This window comes from Oryctolagus cuniculus, chromosome 4 (genome assembly GCF_051225735.1).
Source record: "Oryctolagus cuniculus isolate XC-2025 breed Fujian yellow rabbit chromosome 4, ASM5122573v1, whole genome shotgun sequence".
Taxonomy (NCBI): domain Eukaryota; kingdom Metazoa; phylum Chordata; class Mammalia; order Lagomorpha; family Leporidae; genus Oryctolagus; species Oryctolagus cuniculus.
In genome coordinates this window covers 98,336,301-98,354,245 of record NC_142870.1, presented here as the reverse complement: position 1 = coordinate 98,354,245, position 17,945 = coordinate 98,336,301, and the positions used below count along the sequence as shown (strand labels likewise).

The window sequence follows — 17,945 nt, the reverse complement described above, 5'->3', positions numbered from 1 at the left end:
GTGCCTACAGTCTCCTGCATATGCCGTCCTCTTTCTTGTTCTTTCCCAAGGTCAGTTCAGAATCATAGCCTTCATCTCTTCCATGAAGTTCTTTAATAAGATCCACTTTCACAGAGTAATGACTGGGCAAGGTATACATTACTGAAAGGGATTGGAGGGGAGGATTTACTTTGTATATCCCACATCAGATTATTAAATATCCCTGTTTAACACAGTGGTTTGCAAAGTGCCTTCTTAGTTTGCCAACACTGAGTGCTCCTCTCTTTGACCCTTCTTCATACTCTACCCAGCTTCCCTGGCTGCCCTGCTCTATTCCTGGATCTGCCATTCTCTCTCTCTCTTTCTCTCTCTCTCTCTCAATTACTCATATTTCCCTTATGCAGGAGCAATATCATTTTGCCTTGTCTCCTAAAACCAAACTTGCATATCTAAGCCTGGTATCATGCTTAGTATACCTGCCATCTCACCCCAACCCCACTGCAATTCTTACCCTGTTTCACAGTACTGAGGATGATGTAGCAATTGGAGTAATCTTATTATGTAATTTCCTTTAGGGAAAACATGCCAGTCTCTTGGATTTTCAGGCAGTTAGTTTTGAAATATTCTTCAGTGAGACTTCAAGGAGGACACAGGGGACCATTTCTCTATTATCAGGCATTGAACAGGATTTCATTACTTTTTGGCTTGTAGCTATCCCTGAATCCAAGTTGCCAAAGGGATGATAAAAAGCTTACAGCATGTTAGTTTTATGAGGCCATGACCAGGTAATCAAAAGACAGCTTTGATCAGAAAGTTAAGGATGGAGGGGGTGGTGAAGTTAAGAATGAGAAATAAATTAAAGGAGAGAGAAACAACTTAGTTAGTAAAGCGGTTTGTCATTGTGCAGTGCGATAGGAAACTATATTCTATTTTTTTTTTTTGACAGGCAGAGTAGACAGTGAGAGAAAGAGACAGAGAGAAAGGTCTTCCTTTTGCCGTTGGTTCACCCTCCAATGGCCGCCACGGCTGGTGCGTTGCGGCCAGCGCACGGCATTGATCCGAAGGCAGGAGCCAGGTGCTTCTCCTGGTCTCCCATGGGGTGCAGGGCCCAAGCACTTGGGCCATCCTCCACTGCACTCCCTGGCCACAGCAGAGAGCTGGCCTGGAAGAGGGGCAACCGGGACAGAATCCGGTGCCCCGACCGGGACTAGAACCCGGTGTGCCAGCGCCGTTAGGTGGAGGATTAGCCTAGTGAGCTGCGGCGCCGGCTGGAACTATATTGTAAATTCTAAACTATTGTAAATGAGCATTGTCAAGTTTACTTAAATAATAATAAAATGCTAATGCCTGGGAAGTGAAAGCTAAGCCAGAGACTGAGAAACTGAAATGAAGTCTTCTTCGGCTTTAATTTCACAAAGATTTAGACTTGTGATAATGATATTGAATCATATGATTAGGTAATAGATCTTGCATCAGTTCAGCTTCTATGTACCCCTTTAAGAAAAATTGAGGAGAGAAGTGTATGAATCAACTATAACGGCTTAACATATAAAATTTGTTCTGACTTTTGGGCATAGAGTGAAAATTCAGAAATATTTTACAAAATCTATTGAAGCCCCAGGCTTAGGAAGCTTTCTGAGTCATTTGCCTACATGAAGTTGTATTTCTATGCTAGTTTCCTTTTCAGTTACTCAGGTCTTTGCTTCTGCTTTTTGGCTTAAACAGTTATGTTAGCTGGTTTGTGGAGCCTTGAACTTGATTGTCAGCCAGTGTAGCTCTTTTTAGGAGAGGATGTCAAATCTGCCAGCCATTCAAAATTGCCTACATTGTCATAGCTCTAATGAGTATGTCCTTCAAGAATGAATTGGAGGCTAAAAATAAATGCCTTTTGATGTTCACAGACTCCTTATAAAGTGCTCTGAAACCAATATGAAAGATTGTAATTTTTTTCTCTCACTAAGACAGTTATAAGAATAGATTTAATAATGTATACTTTCTTCATCAGAAGGGCAAACTCTCTGAACAAACAAATGCCAGATCACCGAGTCTGAAAGGACATGTTCATACTAACAGAAGTGTGCCATGAAAAAAAAAAAAACCACTATTTTCAGTTTTCTTTATAAACTGAAGGAGTGCAGAGTATTTTGTCTTGTAAAAAAATTTAGCCCCCTGACATTTCCAAGGTAGGAGACAGGAGGACACTGTGAAATGGGGATATGAGTATAAGCAAAGTTGAGGATCCCTCTCTAGTTTTGCTGTGCAAAATGTGTGAAATTGGGTCACAGATCATGCATAATTCAGGATTTCTGTCATCTACTGAGGAAACCAGACCTGGACATCAGGCTCTTTACACACATAGTAGAGCCTTCTCCTGTCAATGTTATTGGGGTGACTTTCTCAAAACAATTTGGGTATTTTTTTGGCTCTGTTTTAAGCTACTAGGTGTGGTTAAGGGGATGGTCATGTGGTCACTTGTATCTTCTGAAAGAAAATAAAAATATATGTTATGGTCTTCTGAGAAAAGGGATAGTATAGTTTATGCAGAGAAAAGAGGAAAAAGCCAATAAAAGAAGGCAGAGAATTTAGGAATGTAAAGGAAGGGTAGAGATCAGAGGATAAGAAGAATGGGGGTAAATAAAGGAAAATTCTAAAACTAAATTTTAAAATAATACACTTGTGTTTTGAAGCTTTTCTGTAATTTTCTCAGTGTTTAGCACCCACTTTATGCTTAGAGGTGTCAGAAATACTTTAGATTAAATTGACATATAATCTTTTAAATTTATATGAAGTAAAAAAATTCATGTAATTCATATATATATTTATATATAGATAGATAGATAAATAGACAGTTTTAATAGCGTAATAATATGTTGTGGTGTAGTGGGTTAAGCCACTGCCTGCAACACTAGCATCCCATATGGGAGCTGATTTGTGTCCTGGCTTCTCTACTTCTGATCCAGCTTCCTGCTAATGGCTTGAGAAAAGCAGCAGAGATGGTCCAACTGTTTGGGACATTGCATCCAAGTGGAAGACCTGGAAGAACTCCTAGCTCTTGGCTTCAGCCTGGCCCAGCCCTAGCAATTGCAGCCATGTGGGGAGTGAACCAGTGGATGGAAGATCTCTCTCTTTCCTCTCTGTAACTCTGACTTTCAAATAAATAAACCTTTAAATAAAGAGAGACAAATTTTAGAGCCATATCCTGCCTTAAAGAGCTTCTAGCATTGGGATTATCAGCTGAGAGAATAAACAGTAAAAGGGAAGAATATCTTCCCCTCGGCATCATGTCAGTATCTCCTGTGTTTATTATTTTGAAAAGCCTCTAAACATATTAAAATTATAGTATAATTATATTTTTAGAAATTGTATATTTAGAAAATGCAACAAACACTGTAGTTTTTCTTTTTTTAATTTTTTTTTTTTTATCTTTGAAAGGCAGAGTGGACAGTGAGAGAGAGACTAGAACCCCATGTGCCGGCACCACTAGGCGGAAGATTAGCCTATTGAGCTGCAGCGCTGGCCTAGAAAATGCAACGAACGCTGTAGTTTTAATGATTCTGACATCAGAAAGTAATGTTCCTCAGAATCCTCTTGGTCTGATGCTGATGAGATGGGAAGAGGATAAGTCATTTTCAGCCTGCAAAAGCCCATGAGTAAAGGGTGGTAGCTATTCCAGATGTAAGTAGTGCTGAGGGGAGCATGAAGTTTTATATATTTATTTAAATGAGAGCATAGGTAAAATAGATTAAGAAACATTGATCCAAACCATAAAGAAGAATAGGCTTGGGTAGCATTCTTTATTCAATAAATACTTACAGAGCACTCTACTGGGTTTGACTTCTAGATGAGGCTGTCTAGTATAGAGCTATTCATTTAAATGTAAAGCTCAGATCAGTTCTGACTTCAGACATAGATTTGAGACCATCTTCAAACAAAAATGTCAAGTAAGGACCAAGAAAGAGCCTTTGCACACGCTCACTCAGACTTACCCCTAATGGTAGAGCTAGAAATGTGCCAGGGGATCCCAATTCAATACCATCAAGGTGGCATGTACCAATGCCATTTACTTGTTAAAGTGATCAGTTTAAGTTCATAATTGATCAAAAAGATAGAATTAAGTGTCAAAGGGATTACATAAATAAAACCAGTGTCTGCAAATAATTGATAGAATTAAAAGGGAGAGAATGATTCTACATGGGAAGCAAGATACACAGCAGAATGGCAAAAGCCCTAAAAAGCACTCTGGCCTCAGAATCAGCCCTTAAGGCATTCGGATCTGGCTAAAAAGCCCATGAGAGTTTCACAGGCATGGAAAGCCAAGACACCATGGCAAAAAAAAAATGACCTAAATGAAAGATCTCTGTGAGTGAGATCCCTGTGGAAAGAATAGGCCTCAAAGAAGGAGGTACCTTTCTCTGAAGGGAAGAGAGAACTTCCACTTTGAATATGGCCTTGTCTAAATACGATCGGAGTCGGTGAACTCAAGAGGCTTCCATAGCCTTGGCAGCTCATGACAAGAGCCTTGGGTGATTACTGATGTCATAAATAAGAGTATCAACTGTTAATTCAACAACGGGAGTCACTGTGCACCTGCTCCCCATGTAGGACCTCTGCCCTTAATGTGTTGTACTGTGAGAATTAATGGTAAAACTACTACTCAAACAGTACTCTATAATTTGTGTGTCTGTGTGGGTGCAAATTGTTGAAATCTTTACTTAGTATATACCAAGTTGATCTTCTGTATATAAAGATAATTGAAAATGAATCATGATGAAGAATGGGATGGGAGAGGGAGTGGGAGATGGGATGGTTGCAGGTGGGAGGGTGTTTATGGGGGGAAAAAGCTGCTATAATTCAAAAGTTGTTCTTTGAAAATTTATATTTATTAAATAAAACTTGAAAAGAAAAAAAGAAAGAGCCTTTGCTATATTTAGCGATAAAGAGATTGTGATTGAATTTGCCTAGTGTAGTTTTGGTAGGGGAATGATGTGGAAGTCAGTTTGAAGTTGACAAAGAAGGTTTGGGATTTAAGAGAGAAGAGACTTCATCTGAGAATAATCCTTTCAGACAGCTGTGCTAAGATAAGGAGAAAGGGGATTGGGTCAAATCTGGAGTAGAACTTGAGAATCAAGGTAGAGTTTTTTTTTTTTAATATGAGAAGTAGCTGAACGCAAAGTATTTCAGTACATATGACACAGATAATAACTACTGTTTTGTTTTATTTCACGAGATGGTGAATTAGGCACCATAAGGGACACAAGAGTGGTACAGGAAAGCAAGGTTTATTATATGCATGGCTCCTAAAGAGGCAGAATCAAGCCAGTGTACAGGGAAATGTCAAGTAAGTAAGGTCAACCAAGTGAGTGCCATAGTTGGACATCAGGGTGGAGTACACAAGCAAAAGGTGCAGAAGTATTTCATTAATGCATTTAAATGTGTTTAGGTCACAGACCAGGGAAGGCAACACTAATGCACATGGTCTCCTATTCAGGGTGCTCATAGTCTGTGGGCGTGTTGAGGCAGCAAGAAAATATAAAGATTTAAAACTTGTAATACAAATATTAATTTACTGAATATTTTCTAAAATATAAAGTGGGATATGAAATGAGGGACAGTTCTTGCTCTCAGGGAGTTTGCAAACTCCTGATAAGACTTAGTCACTAATAACAATAATAAACTGGAAATGATTTATTTCTTTTTTTTAAGATTTTATTTATTTATTTGAGAGGTAGAGTTACAGACAGTGAAAAGGAGAAACAGAGAGAAAGATCTTCACTCTGCTGGTTTACTCCTCATGTGGCCGCAACAGCCAGAGCTGGGCCAATCTGAAGCCAGAATCCAGGAGCTTCTTCTGGGTCTCCAACGTGGGTACAGGGACCCAAGGACTTGAGCCATCTTCCACTGCCTTCCCAGGCCATATCTGAGAGCTGGATCGGAAGAGGAGCAGCTGGGACTAGAACCAGCACCCCTATGGGATGCTGGCACTGAAGGCAGAAGATTAACCCACTGTGCCATAGTGTTGCCCCCTGCAAATGATATATTTCATCAAAGTGGTATGGGTAGTGCTATATGGATTAAAATATTGAATGTTATTCATCCATATTGGATCAGGAAAGATATTATGGAAAAAGCAGATCTTGGGGGGTGAAAAATTCTAACAGAAGAAAGTGGGTTATCAAAACACAATGGGTGTAAAAAAAACTGTGAGATATCATGTTGGGTTATTGGATAATAGCCTTTAAGGGTCATGAAGGAAATACTGTATTTTTTACCAGGGGACTTTGAATTCCAAGTTCACAAGATTGATTTAATCTTGCGAGCCATTGGGAAGTTTTTTTTTTCTTCAAAGATTTATTTATTTATTTGAGAGGCATAGTTACCAAGACACACACACACTCACAGAGAGAGAGAGAGAGAGAGAGAGAGAGAGAGAGAGAGTTAGAGATATATATATAGAGAGAGACAGAGATAGATTTTCCATCTGTTTGTTCACTCCCCAAATGGCTGTAACAGTCAAAGCTGGGCTGGTCTGAAGCCAGGAGCCACGAGCTTCCTCCAGGTTTCCCCACATGCCTGCTAGGGCACAAGTACCTGGGCCATTTTTCACTGCTTTCCCAGGTGTACCAGCAGGGAGCTGGATGAGAAGTGGAGCAGCCAGGACTGGTGCCCATATGGGGCTCTGGAGTCGCAGGTGGCAGCTTTACCTGCTATGCCACAGTGCCAACCCCTCAAAAGTTTTTGAGCAAGAGAAGGACATGATCCAGAGATCAGCATTAGGAACATTAACTTGACAGCCATATGTAAAAATGTGTGGAACAAACAGAGGATGATCACAGTTTGTTAGGAAACTTGTGAGATAGACAAGGTGAGAAGGAACCAGAGGCTCAGTCACAGTAGTGGTAGCAAGGATGAGGTGAAAGAGAATTCATTCATTATGCATTAGTTCAACAGATTTGTACTTAGTGTTTATTTGAATTAGTCAGACTTAGGACCTTTAATCTCAAGGAGCTCCCAGCCAGGGGTATGGTATGTTCTATAACAAGGGAAACACTCAGTGATGAGATCACATAGGAGAGAGATGTGTGTGGAGGAAACAGGAAACCAAGGAAGTAGATTTTCCAGAACAAAGAGAGGGTTACACTTTCAAGTATCACTGAATTAATAAAGGAAAAGGAGACCTGAAATGAGTCAGCTGGGTTTTGCAACATGGATGTTAGTGATGTTAATAGGAATAGTTTCATCAAAGCAGCTAAGGGCAGACTTTTAACTGTTATGGATCAAAGATTGTTTGAGAAGTGAGGAACTAAGGAGAGAGGGAGACAAGAGAAACATTTTAGATGTAAATATATAGCAATTGCTAGAGTCAAAGTTGTGGAGAATAGGAGATAAAAGATTATTGTATGAATTCAAGTCTTAGTGAATGATGCTATCATTCGCCAAAATAGAGAGGTCAGGAGAAAGAACCAACTTTAAGAGCATTTTGGTTTTGCTCGAGTGAGTTTGAAATATGGATAGTCTTTTAGTCAGTGGTTTGAAAAATAAAAGGATAGAAAATTTTAAAGAAATGTATGATTAGACATAGCTCATCTGGATTTGTGTAAGGGAGGTAGCTAAAGCCATTGTTACAGAAGGTAAAACTGTAGAGGTAAGGGAAGCTTGTGATGGACAGCAGAAAGGGTTGGGAAAGAGGAGTAGCTGTCACTGGAATTGACTGAAAAGATGTTGTCAGAAAGGTAGAGGAAACCATCAGGATGATTTGTTACTGCAGTCAAGGAGACTTTAGTTTCATGGTTCTTTAATCTCTGGTGTTTCAGCTGCTCTTTGCTTGCAAGCAGACCAGAGATGAAGAAAATGTAATTGATTGTGGAAGCTAATAATTATTGATAATCTTGAGAACTACTTGTTTTAATTGTGTATATCTAGTAGAGTGATCAAAATAGCAGATGGCTATTTCAGAGAGCTGAGATGTGAGTGGTGTTTTTTTTAAAAGTTGTTATCGTTGCAGAAAAGGTGATATAAGATCTTGATATGAAGTGGTGGCAAGGTTGAGAGGAGAACTGAGTATGTTTATATGTCTGACTTTACTTGTATGTGCAAGGGAACAAAGTGACTGAAGGTGATACCTGAAAGGAAAAGGTGGAAAATTGACACAGCAAGATTGGGGAGACAGTATGGTTTAACTTTTATCTCAGTGTTTCCAACAGCATTTAGTGAGATACTGATTATAAAATATCTGGCTTTCAGTAAGTGTGAATCATTATTAGTTTGTAGTCAGATGAAGTGAAGGAAGCACTTATTTGAGTGCCTGCTCTGTGCCCAGCTTAGGCTGTTTCCCTTCACCATCATAGTAGCATTCTGAGCTGGGCAATGGGAGTCACATTTCATGTGTAACAAATCCCAGAGGCTCAGCTCTTGCTGGTGGTTCCAACCTGGTAACTACAGAGTTGGGATTCAAACACAAGTTCATTAGCAGCTAAAGATATCCGGAGGCCTTGCAATTTTATGAATAAGTTTGGTTTCACATACAGGAGTACAGAAGCGAGGGAAATAATTGAAAGGAACCCTTACTGAACAGGTTGTGTGAAGAGGTATCTCTTGAGAATGAGGAGGTCCATGGAGACAGAGGGGTTTGAGGAGGGCAGAGAGGACTTGAAACAGCACATTTGGGAGTTAGGGCTTCCTTAAGAGATGAAGAATAGAAGTGAAGTTTAGGTAGTATTTCAATAGGCATTGTTACACAAGGATTTCTCAAAATGAGGTCTGCAACAGGGCCTTCTAAGTCAGAGATGAGCAAACTTTTTCTTTAGTTAGACAGTGACTATTTTCATTTTATGGGCCGTGTGGCTTCTCTTGCAGCTTTCAACTTAGCCATTATAATGTGAAAGCAGCTACATAATAACACAAAGAAATGAGCATGGCTGTATTTTGATAAAACTGTACTAATGTAAAAAACTAGAGTATTTACATGTCTTAAAATATTCTTCTTTTTTTATTTTTTTCCTTACCACTTAAAAATGTAAAATCATTTCTAGCTCAACGGCAATACAAAACAGGTAGTTAGCCAGATTTGAGCCACAGGCAGTAGTTTGCCCATCCAGTTTTGAGTGCTTGTTAATGCAAAGATTCCTGAGTTTCACTTTAGACTGACTCAATTAGAATATTGAGGATAGGGCCCAAGGTGATTTTTATAAACTCTAAGACCACTGCTTAAGGACAGGACTGGTGATTGGAGAATGATTATATACAGTTCCTTCAAAAAATGTGCCTCTACAACTCAAATTCTTGATTTTCCAATATCTGAAAACACAGAACTTGAACAAAATATGGCTTACAGTGATCCAGAGCTTGGTGAATGGCAGGAGATATAGGGATGGAAGATTCTAGATTTGTGGCTAATGATTTTTGGAATGAACCTCTGGGGGCTCAGGCTTGGCAGGAAGGCAAAGGAAAACAGGAGAATGGAATAAAACAATTAAGAGAATTGAAGGGGTTAAGGTTCATGATGAGAGTGGGAAACAGAGGTGGAAGGTGGAGGATCAGAGGCAGAAGAACAAGTGCCTGTGATTAGAGTAAGTCTTCAGAGTGGTGTAAGCCAAGTTGGAGTATAAGAAGGGGGCCATATCAGGAATTGATGAGTATTATGGAGATAGATGTCATTGAATTTAAGGACTTATGAGGCCTGGTCCTAAGGGGGAGTGGGATCAATGCAACTATGAAAACATAGTTAGATTGAATGCCCAGGATGAAAATGCAGATGGCCACCAGAGTAAGAGAAGGAACTTGTCAACATGGGCTAGGCTGGCCAGGGAGTCCTGGAGAAGAGTACACAATACTAAATAGGTAGAGAAACAGGGAGAGGAGAAGGAGAAGAGAATAGATATTCATTGGTCATCTGCTATCAGTCATCTGTTCTTTCCTGAACACTACTTTTTTTTTGAATCTTAAAATAAAAATATTTAAATACTATTTTATCATGATAATATGTGAGAAAGCGGTTAAACATTATTTATCTAATATTATATCTAATATAAATATGATATGAAATATATTTTAAATAATTTTACATATGTACATTAAATTATACTAACCAGATTATTGGAAATCTGTCATCAAAATAGACAATTCAATGTTTTAAATGTCTAGTAATTTTTAGTACTCCCAAGGCATAACATAAGTGTTTGTGATTAATTAATAGAAAATTGTGAGAACAGAGAAAGAAATGAACTCAAAAACCTAAATTTAACATGAGACTTCATTTTTCACTATCAGTAATATTATTGGGGTGTATGTTTTATCTTAGTGGTTTATATGCCCATGTCTCACCTTGGAATGCTTGTATTCAATGCCTGGCTCTGGTTCCTGACTGCAACTTCCTGCCAAGGCAGACTCACAGAGGCAGCAGTGAGGTCTCAAGTAGTTGGGTTCCTGCCATCCATATGGAAGGTCTGGAGCCTCCTGGCTTTGGACCTGGTCCAGTACTAGTTGTGGATATTTACAGAATAAATCAGCAAACGGCAGTTGTCTGTCTCTAATTCTCTGCCTTTCAAATATATAAATAAGTAAGCAAAAAAATGAACAAATAAGATTAAATTTCAAAGAATGAACTATATTCCCAGAAAATTAGTTGTGTCTGTTTCTTAAAAATGACTCTATTATCCCTGCTTTATAGATGATGCAACCAAGGTTCTGAGAGGACAAATAAACCTTCTCACTGTCACAGAGCTATAATCTGAATTCAGATCAGTCTGTACAAATCTCATATCCTTTCCACCACCCCACCTATGAAGTCCTAGTACTGATGAAATGTTTTTTAAGTTGGCTTCCACATCTTCTCTAAATGATGAAAGGAATACTGTCTAAAGTTTAAAATAATACTAGAAGAAGCTATACAGGTTTTAGGAAAGAGTGCAAGACATTTCTTCATCACATTATGCTCAGGGGTTGAACTGTGCATTTGGAAAATCCTTAAAGGTAGTTTTAAAATGCAAATAGCTTAGGAAGGCAGAAAGGTAAAAGATGCTGAGGATGGTGAGAAAGAAGTTGCCTGTCAGCTCTGTTCATGCTAGGGTTTATATGGTGGGTTTATTAGAGATAGCAGATGGAATCACACAGTGCTATGAGAGGTAGTACGCAAGAATCTTGGCCAGTCATGTCCTGTTTTAACTTGTAGAAAAGAAAGCCTTAGAAGTCATGGTTAAATTCCCTCTTGTTTTGAAATGGCAAATTAAACTCAACTGACAGTGTGTTTAAGAGAAATTTAATCCTTGTTTCTCCCTGTCTGCAGTATGTCCTCCCATTCTCCTGATCTCTCACCCTTGCTCACAACATAATGAATTCTATTTTTCTTTCTGTAACTCTTGTCTTTTTGTCTTCAAATGTTTGCTTTACCTACTCCTATCTTTGATTGTCATTAGCACAGACTCTCCTTTACTTCTTGCTTTGCCCTTCATGGAGAGATATTTCTTTACTCTTCCCTCTTAAAACTCTTACTGTAATCTTGTACAACAACACTTCCCTTTCCTGTTTTTGTTTGTTTGAATAATCTTAAGATCACTTACAGCTCCTTCCAATTATCTCTTGAAACCTTATAGTTTTTGTATTTCCTTTTCAACACCAAGTGTTCATTAAGATATTATTATTAGATCCTCCAGAATGGAGAATGGCCTCTCACTGACCTTCTGTTCTCTGTTTTCCTTTATTCCTCCATGCTATCTGTTTTTTTTTCTTTTTTTTTCCTGTATCTTTATTAGTTGTTTCTTCATAGCCCCATTTTTCTCTCTTCTGTAATTCTGCGCTGGATAAACTTTTCCCTGTGACATTTTTCCCCCATAACTGCTCTAATACTTTCCTTTATCATTTAACCTTAATTTTCTTTTATTCTTATTACATTTTCCCCAAAAAACCCATTAACTTTTCTTCATTCTTCAAGTAAAAAACTTCCCTTCAATCCATTCCAAACTCATCAGCTGTTTGATTTACTTCTTCACCCCCGACTTTCTTCTTGACCTTCTCCCAACTCCTTTCTCACTATCCTCTAAACTGAAATTGTACTTACCAAAGAAGTTCTAATGACTTCCTACTGGGCAAATTGGATGTTCTTTCATCTGCGATCCTCATCTTTCCTGGCAATAACTCTCTCCATGGGCTGGTAGATCATCTATGAAATACTTTTGAAGCAAGATGAACTTCCTTTTTTCTTTTAAAATAACAAAACATATTCTAGAATATATATCATTTTGTTTATTTTACTTATGAGAGTCAGAGATAACTTTGTATTTGCATTTTCCAATAGCTGTCTTTAAAAGTGTCTTGATGGTTCAGTTTGCTTTGTTTTCAGTTTTTTAAATTTTTAATTGTATATATTTATGGCATACTTTGTGATAATTAGATACACATATTCAACATATAATGATGAAATAGGTTAGTTTGCATTACCATCTCCTTAAATTTTTTGAAACTGTTTTTGATTAGCATTTAAGAAGTATACAGATTTACTGTGTACAGTGCGGCACTTCAGCAAATGTATACAATGTTTAATGATCAAATCAGAGTGATCAACATTTCTCTTTCCTTGTTATTACTTCAAACTCCTCTCTTCTATTTATTTGTTCACAAAATATATAACAGATTATGATGTGCTATAATCATTCCACTGGGCTATAGAACACTAAAATTTATTTCTTCTATGTTTGCCACTTGTTCAGTTGGTTTTAAATGATCAATAAGTGTTTTTCTGAATTTGGCTATGGTCTTCTCTGTAGGACAGACTTCCGAGTCAACATTACATGTACACACAAACACACACACACACATTCACACCCAAGCACTGAGTTCCCCTAAGTTAAATTTGCAAACCATCAACATAGTCAAACAATCTAAATGAAGTTCATTCTGAAAATAATTTCCTTAGAAATTTTGCTTCTTGTAAACAAACTTCTAGCCTCCTCAAACTCAAATTCAGTTGACAATTAACACTTTAAATATTTCTGAATTAATCTTGAAAGAATAAAATTTCTCTTTCAAAATTCTAATTAATGATGACCTATATTAGCCTTTAACTGACAGCATAAATGTATTTTGTGACCATATTCATTCTTGACAAATTTAAACATCATGAGCAATAAGAGGTAAAAGCTCTAGGTATAGAGGAAAAGTCATTTAGAAAGCATCAAAGTTGTGACTCTGTAACAAAAGCCTTAAATTCCACTGCCTATTTCCCCCTGCTAAATGTGAGGGGGTGTTGTGCTAGATTTCTCTGATTCTTTCCTGGAGGTTTATGTCATTGCCTATTAACATTATTTAAATATAGCTTTCTTAATTCCTGAGAATGGTGCTGAAAATAGTGTTTTGACTAACAAATTGGAGAAGACAAAGAATTCAAAGACAAAAGCAAGGTATGCACTGACTGATGTATGTCACTTTAATAACATAATTACTTGATAAGCACTTACATGATTTAGTTACTGATCTTCAACCTTTCAGAGCTACAGAATGAGTTGGTGATGTATTATACCCAGGTACTGCAGAAAAACAGAAGCAAATTTAGTGGTATTTTAGGATACACATTCCTGAGTCGTATGACTAAGTAGCCAAACGTGTAAAGTAGAACAGCTTAGAGAAAACATTTTACAGCCTAGATTGGTTGCTTTCTGACTCAGCTCTCTTTTTAATTTCTTCAGGATGGATGCATTTTAGAATTGGAAATAAAATATTATAAAATATTATTTCCAATATATGGATAACTGGGAACAGTTCAAAAGTGTGTTCTTTTCAACATTATTCCAGGATTATGCCACTGACAATGTTCTCCAGAATATCAAGCCCAGGCATTCTTTCTACCTTGAACTTAGACATCAAACCCAGGCACTCTTTACACCTCGAACTTAGACTCATCCCAAAGAAGAGTGTTTTTCATGGACATGAAAAAGAAACACTACTAATTAGAATTAACCATATAAATTGGTCTTCCTGCATAACAAGATGTTATGCCCCAGTGTGACCCTATCCAATCTTGGGTAGATGAGATCAGGTCAAAATGATCATCATAGGCTATGTCCAGGAGGTAAATTTTAACATCTGTTTGTTTATCAATTTATATTTATTGAGTGTTTATTGAATGAGGCACTCTTCCAGATGTGAGTGAGCAAGAAACTGTTCCTACTCTATTATGATTGAGATGTAATTAGAATTACAGGTAATTGCTAGTTTTGTGGACAATTATAATATAGGATAAGTGCTACAATGGTTTTAAGATCAAAACACATTAAGAACACATAAGAAGGATATCCAGCAAGTCTAGAGGCACATGGAGACTGTTCAGAAAAGGGTTTTCTGGAAGAATATTCAACCCCATATTCCTATAATGAATACTGGTAAAAAATGGCAGAGCAGGAAAATATTCTAGAAAGTAGAGTGTGTACAAAATCACAAAGGGGAGAAAGTGGGATCTGCTCAGGAAATGTTGTTCAGTGAAAGGAGACGTGGGGGGAAATAAAGATGGAAAGCAGAGCAAAGCTAAGATTATAACAAGTTTGTATGTTCCACAAAGGAGTATGATATTTATGACTAATGGAGAGTTATGGAAGTATTTTGAATGGAGGTATGACAGACATATTTGTGCTTTAGAAAGATCATCTTCATTATATAATGATACTGACCTGACATGGAAATGGAAAGAAGAATTTGATTAGAAGCCCTAAGTGTCATCTAGGAAAGAGATGATTGTACCTGAAACAAGGGAACTGGATAGATTTGGGGGAGATGTAGGAGGTGGTATTTATGGGGTATGGTGATTGGGATGTTCGAAATAAAAGAGTAAAGCCTATAAAAAGACTTGAATTTGTTCTGGGCTTTTTTTTTTTTTTTTTTTTTTTGAGGAGATGACATTTAGTGAAAGAGAAAGAGTGAAATGTTTGGATTTAGGCAGTTGAGTTTGACTTGGCTATATTGACTTTGAATGAGTAAGTAAAAGAAGTTGGGGGCAATTGCACTCCTGTTTTGGGGATTTGTTAGAGGAAATTTCTTATGGGCCATTTATAGAAATAGTATCAAGAAGTCTTCTCAGCTTCAATTTTACATTTCAGAATTATTTCCTAAGGAAAAGCTGACCAGTAAAAATAGTTTCATCATGGGCAGGGTCTTGGTCTTAGCTCCTCTCTCAAGGCTGGAAATTATGATGTGTGTAGATGCGTATGCTCAGGTGGCAGGGAATTTCATGGCTGTGAATTATCAATGATCATGTCCTTGCAGGAATAGGCAGGCTGGGTAGTGCAGGCCCCAGGAAGGTTGACGGGATGTATCTGTTCTTGGGGTAGTAACTGGATATGTATATTCAAGGCAAAAATTAAAATTAGTGGTATATTGTGAGTGGGAGAGAGAGGTAATCTGGAGAGGAGAGGCTGGATGTTTTATAAAGTGGAAGGAGTATAGGAAGCAATATAAATTGAATTACCAAGCAGGAGACGTGCAGATTCAGAGACCTAAAGCAGAGAGTAATCAGTGCGGTATATAAGTAAGGGAGTTTCTATGAGCCAGTCCTTGAGTTTGAAGCTGATGTTGGAGGCTTCCTGCTGGGTAATATCGGGGACATGGTACATTTTTGAGGTAAGCAATAGGGCAAACAACTACATAGTTCAGTTGTAGGCCTGGGACCCATTTAATTTTAAGGGAACTTTGAGTGATAGTATTTCAGATTAAAATGCTGCTCCTATGAGTGAATTACTAGATAGAATATTGACATGGGGAAAGATGGGTGGAGTAGAGATGTATGTGATTTGTAAGCAAAGTTGGTGGCCAAACTCTGAGAAGAAGTTAAGGATGGGTCGTATGGGAAATTTCAGGATTGTAGAAGTCCTCTTGGGATAAAGTTGAGAGTAAAGGGTTGATATAGGCAGTAGCTAATAGCAGAAGGTTCTTGGTGCAGCCCACATACCATTCCAAGGAGATGATCTTTTGGGTTATAAGCCCTACTAGGGCAGCTCATTAATATTTCCTTGGTTGAGTGGGAAACAGCTTTTAGGATGAGGCTTAGAACACAAAGTTAATTCTGTTCTGATTTTTTTTTCCTTAGAATTCCACTCAATCTTTAATCAAGTAGGGACAAATCCCCACTTTAAAAAAAAAAAAAAAACTGCAGTTTGAAGGGCAAAGGGAACAGATAAGAAAGAGGAAACGTTATATTCACCCCTCCCCCACAGAGGTTTTCCAAACCTGTTGTAACTTGACTAAAATGTTCAGAATGTGCGATTTTAAAGGCAGGTCTCTTTATACAAAGAAACTGCTGGCATTCTTAACTCGTAAAGAATCATGGCAGATTTTTAAAAAGATTTATTTATTTACTTGAAAATCAGAGTTACACACAGAGAGAAGGAGAGGCAGAGAGGGAGAGAGGTCTTCAGTCTGCTGGTTCACTCCCCAGATGGCCACAATGGCTGGAGCTCTGCTGGTCCAAAGCCAAGAGCCAGGAGCTTCTTTTGGGTCTTCCATGTGGGTGCAGGGGCCATCTTCTACTGCTTTCCCAGGCCATAGCAGAGAGCTGGATCAGAAGTGGAGAAGCTGGAACTCAAACCAGTGCCCATATGGGACGCCAGCACTGCAGGGAGGTTTTACCTGCTATGCCACAGTGCCAACCCCTCTGTTTTGATTTGGATGCAGACGCAGATGCCCATTATGTGAAAAGGAACATGTATATCTCTGCTGGTATAAGAGGGTGACAATGCTATGGGAACAAAGGGCAAGTGCGCAAGAGCCTTGTGAACTGGACCCATGAACAGAGTAGTCAGACCAGTAGAGTATAAGCAAGCCTGGCTTTCTGCCCATATATCAGCTTTGTAGATAACAGTGAAAGGCAATTTTAGATGAGCATCCCCTTCGATTCTTATTTCTCCTTGCTACCCTGGCCCTGGGTACCCATTTTGAGAAGTGGAGAAAGGTCCAAGTACTATTCTAGAATTACACATAGTCTGTTGCTTTCAGAGATGTAAGAAGGCTCATCACTCTGGTAAGTTAATTTTATAGAATCTTCTTGTTGGAACTGAGTTCAAAGCTCCAAGTCAGCCAGCTCTGTTGGCTGTGGAATCCCAGGATGTATTATGCCTACTGAAGGATGGAAGTAATGGCTATGGATATATTTTGGTTATGTGCCTGTCAAATATCTGTCTTAGTACAGTAAGGAAAACAGGGTATTCCTTGTATAGGAAATAGAAGATTAACACAGTTTACCCTTTAGCATTCCTAAGTAAATATAAGAAATATCTCTTGCTTGAATTTCTAGAGAATTATTAGTTCTGCATTTTTCTAAAAAGCCAAGAAGCGAGAAGTACATCAAGAAATGGTGCAGACTGATGGAATCCCTTTCAATAATCTTAAGAGACATGACTGTGGGTAACATACATGGGCCTCCAGCCAAAGCCATTTGTAAGCATGACTTCTGTACCCATGAAGCCAGTATCACTTAGTGGAGACAATTTCTTTTCCCCCGAGGGTCACTTCCCTGAAACTGTGCCCAGCCATCTGGCCACTTCTGCAGATTGGCTTAGGGTATTCCATCTAAGAAATCCTGAGGTACATTCATTCTGCCTGGGATGGTCTTGATTACATTTAGGCAGTACAGTGCCTTAAAAGGCACAGTGGGCTTTCTTTTCCTGTCTAGGAATTGGATTGGCTTTTGTGGGAATCTACTTGGGAGGCAATTCTGAATTTGCTGTTAGCTGATGATTGGTCTCTTGTCCCAGTGATTTGGGAGCTTTGACAGAGATGTGGATGATTAATGGTGGCTGAGATGGCCTGGATATATTTGGATGGTGTCATCACATATTTAACAGGCCAGATAGATTTTTGGCTCATACTATTTTTTTAAAAAAAATACTTCATATGCAAGGCTGATATGCTTATTTTGAAAAAATTCCAAAGGGATAAAAATTCCATCTAACCATTATTCATTTAGTTCAGTGTCTAACAATTTTAAATAT

The 17,945-nt window shown here is 38.2% G+C and overlaps 1 long non-coding RNA gene across 7 annotated transcripts in view; it reads left to right on the top strand.

Moving 5' to 3' along the window:
• The window catches only part of LOC149127058 (uncharacterized), a 692,486-nt gene that overhangs the window by 206,408 nt on the left and 468,133 nt on the right, over window positions 1-17,945 (top strand). The window contains exon 4 of one of the 7 annotated variants that reach the window (XR_016232537.1): window positions 2,940-3,171. The exons of the other annotated variants lie outside the window; for them this stretch is intronic. This is a non-coding gene — a long non-coding RNA (uncharacterized LOC149127058). Of the gene's footprint in view, window positions 1-2,939; window positions 3,172-17,945 lie in introns of those variants that run through there. 7 annotated transcript variants of the gene reach the window in all.